Source organism: Arvicola amphibius, chromosome 3 (genome assembly GCF_903992535.2).
Source record: "Arvicola amphibius chromosome 3, mArvAmp1.2, whole genome shotgun sequence".
Taxonomy (NCBI): domain Eukaryota; kingdom Metazoa; phylum Chordata; class Mammalia; order Rodentia; family Cricetidae; genus Arvicola; species Arvicola amphibius.
In genome coordinates this window covers 19,038,360-19,042,180 of record NC_052049.1, presented here as the reverse complement: position 1 = coordinate 19,042,180, position 3,821 = coordinate 19,038,360, and positions in this window count along the sequence as shown.

Below are 3,821 nucleotides of genomic sequence, written 5' to 3'. Positions count from 1 at the left end.
AGCATAAGCTATCTGGGAGTAACTCTAACCAAGGAAGTGAAGGATTTATTTGACAAGAACTTTAAGTCTTTGTAGAAAGAAATTGAAGAGGATACCAGAAAATGGAAGGATTTCCCTTGCTCGTGGATTGGGAGGATCAACATAGTAAAAATGGCAATACTACCAAAAGCAATCTATAGATTCAATGCAATCCCCATCAAGGTCCCATCAAAGTTCTTCACAGATATTGAGAGGACAATAATCAACTTTATATGGAAAAACAAGAAACCCAGGATAGCCAAAACAATCTTATACAATAAAGGTACTTCTGGAGGCATTACCATCCCTGACTTCAAACTCTATTACAGAGCTACAGTATTGAAAACAGCTTGGTATTGGCATAAAAACAGAGAAGTCGACCAATGGAATCGTATAGAAGACCCGGATCTTAAACCACAAACCTACGAACACCTAATTTTTTATAAAGGAGCCAAAAGTACACAATGGAAGAAAGAGGGCATCTTCAACAAATGGTGCTGGCATAACTGGATATCAACCTGTAGAAGAATGAAAGTAGATCCATATCTATCACCATGCACAAAACCTCAAGTCCAAATGGATTAAAGACCTCAATATTAATCTGAACACACTGAGCTTGATAGAGGAGAAAGTGGGAAGTACTCTACAACAAATGGGCACAGGAGACCATTTCCTATGTATAACTCCAGCTGCACAGACATTAAGGGCAACATTGAATAAATGGGACCTCCTGAAGCTGAGCAGCTTCTATAAAGCAAAGGACACTGTCACCAAGACACAAAGGCAGCCTACTGACTGGGAAAAGATCTTCACCAACCCTGCAATTGACAAAGGTCTGATCTCTAAAATATATAAGGAACTCAAGAGACTAGACTTTAAAAAGCTAATTAACCCAATTAATAAATGGGGCACTGAACTGAACAGAGAATTCTCAACAGAAGAAGTTCAAATGGCCAAAGACACTTAAGATCATGCTCAACATCCTTAGCTATCAGGGAAATGCAAATCAAAACAACTTTGAGATACCATCTTACACCTGTCAGATTGGCTAAAATCAAAAACACCAATGATAACCTTTGCTGGAGAGGTTGTGGGGTAAGAGGTACAATCATCCATTGCTGGTGGGAATGCACACTTGTGCAACTACTTTGGAAAGCAGTGTGGCAGTTTCTCAGGAAATTCGGGATCAACCTACCCCAGGACCCAGCAATTCCACTATTCGGAATCTACACAAGAGATGCCCAATCATACTACAAAAGCACTTGCTCAACTATGTTCATAGCAGCATTATTTGTAATAGCCAGATCCTGGAAACAACCTAGATGCCCTTCAGTGGAAGAATGGATGAAGAAACTGTGGAATATATACATGTTAGAATACTACTCAGTGGTAAAAAAAAAATGACATCTTGAATTTTGCATGCAAATGGATGGAAATAGAAAACACTATTCTGAGTGAGGTAACCCAGACCCAAAAAGATGAACATGGGATGTACTCACTCATAATCGGTTTCTAGCCATAATTAAAGGACATCAAGCCTATAAATTCGGGATCCTTGAGAAGATAATAAGAAGGTGAACCCAAAGAAAAACATATAGTAATCCTCCTGGATATTGGAAGTAGACACGATCGCCGGGCAAAAATTGGGAACTTGAGGGTGGGGCGAGACGGGGCCAAGGGAAGATGGGGAGAGAAAAGCGTGAAGGGGAGAATTGGGGGAGCTCGGAGGAATGGGATGCTTGGGATACAGGAAGGGTGGCTATGGGAGCAGGGAAGCATATATCTTAATTTAGGGAGCCATCTCAGGGTTGTCAAGAGACTTGACTCTAGAGGGGTTCCCGGGTTTCCAGGGAGACGCCTCCAGCTAGTTCCTTGGGCAGCTGAGGTGAGGGAGCCTTAAAAGACCAGTTCCTATAGCCATACTGATGAATTTCTTGCTTATCACCATAGAACCTCCACCTGGCGATAGATGAAGAAAATGACTGAGCCCCACATTGGAGTACCGGACTGAGCTCCCAAGGTCCTGATGAGGAGCAGAAGGAGAGAGAACATGAGAAAGAAAGTCAGGACCGTGAGGGGTGTGTTCACCCATGGAGACGGTGGGACAGAACTAACAGTAGATCACCAACTCCAGTTGGAATGGGACTGATGGAACATGAGACCAAATCGGACTCTCTGAGTGTGGCCAACGGTGGAGGCTGACTGAGAAGCCAAGGACAAAGGCGCTGGGCTTTGATTCTTCTGCATGGATGGGCTCTGTGGGAGCCTTGTCAGCTTGGTTGCTCACCTTCCTGGACCTGGGGGGAGTTGGGAGGACCTTGGTCTTAACATAGAGTAGGGAACCGCGATGGCTCCTTGGCCTGGAGAGGGAGGGAGGGGACGTATAGGTGGAGGGGAGGGGAGGGAAGGGGGAGGAGAAGGGGAAAAAGAAAAAAAAAGAAAAAAAAAGAAAAAAAAATTTTAAAGTGAATTTATATAACAAACACAAACTTAAGTTCATCACTTTCATATATAAGTATTTGGGGGTCTTTCATTAACATGTGAAAATGGTAGCAGAATTTTATTGTTTGTGTAGTTGAAAACTTCAGCGATATTTCCTACTTTTTCACACATGTAATTAGCCATAAGATATTGAAAGCAAATATATTTGAAACAATGTGTCAAGTGTTGAGCTAGGCTGTTTATAGCTGGTGTATTTCAAGCCGATTCTAGAGGTGCCTACTTCATCACCATTGCATTATAAGGGCTCATTCATCTCAGAGAGCTTACATTACAGACACAAGGACATGCAGAGAATTAATGCGAGAACTTACTGATGTTCTCCATTATAATTCAATTTTAATGGTTCCTTCTATGTGATAATTTACAAGGCAATGTGGAAACTCACATGTCTCTAAAACACACATATCTTTCAGAGTATATATTGTTTTAGAATCTAAAGTGTAAAAATACTCAATTTTTACTAGTTTCCACAAACTTAAGAGTAGTGTCTTCAAAATTATGAGTGAGTAGAAAAATCTCATTACTTATATAATTATTCTGAAGAATATTACTAAAAACCAATATTTGTAGGGTAGATAGTATTTCATGATCCATAAATGATAAACTGTTACCTATTAATAAATAATAAACCTCAATAACAAGGAAGCTGTACTATTGGGGCAGAGTGATGGCTCAAGAGTTAATATGTGCTCTGCGCAGGAAAGTGCAGTGTAGTTACCAGCACCAACTTAACAAACTGGGTACCTGACGGAGACCAATGGCACAGAGACATAAAAATTCTTGGGATTTATAGCTTGCAGTCAAGCAGAAAAAAACAAAACTCAAGCTCCAGGTTAAAGGACTCACCCTGACTCAGAGAACAGTCAAAGAATGATAGAGGGAGACATCTGTTGCATTTTTGGACATATTGATCATACACAGGCACCTATTCCTGTATAAAATGAGTGTCCTTCATGCATTTACCCACGCAGATAAACACACACATAAAACAATAGAATTAGTTCAAAAATAGTAGTCATTTAGGTGAACAAATATCGCTCAGCTTCTTGACAGTGTGTGGGTTCAAAGACAGAAAAAATGTAGAGAATTAAGAGTTTGAAGAGAAATAGTGAACAGTGTGAATTTATATCAGTGTGGTGCACATACCTGATAGATTCATTGGTGAAGTAATGATGCACATTAATTAACTTTCCCCTCATTATCAAATTCTCTATCGTTATGTACCATCACTGATGATCATATTCCGACACTAAAATTTATCAGTTTGTTATAGTCAGCCCTTTTGTGATTTAGATGACATC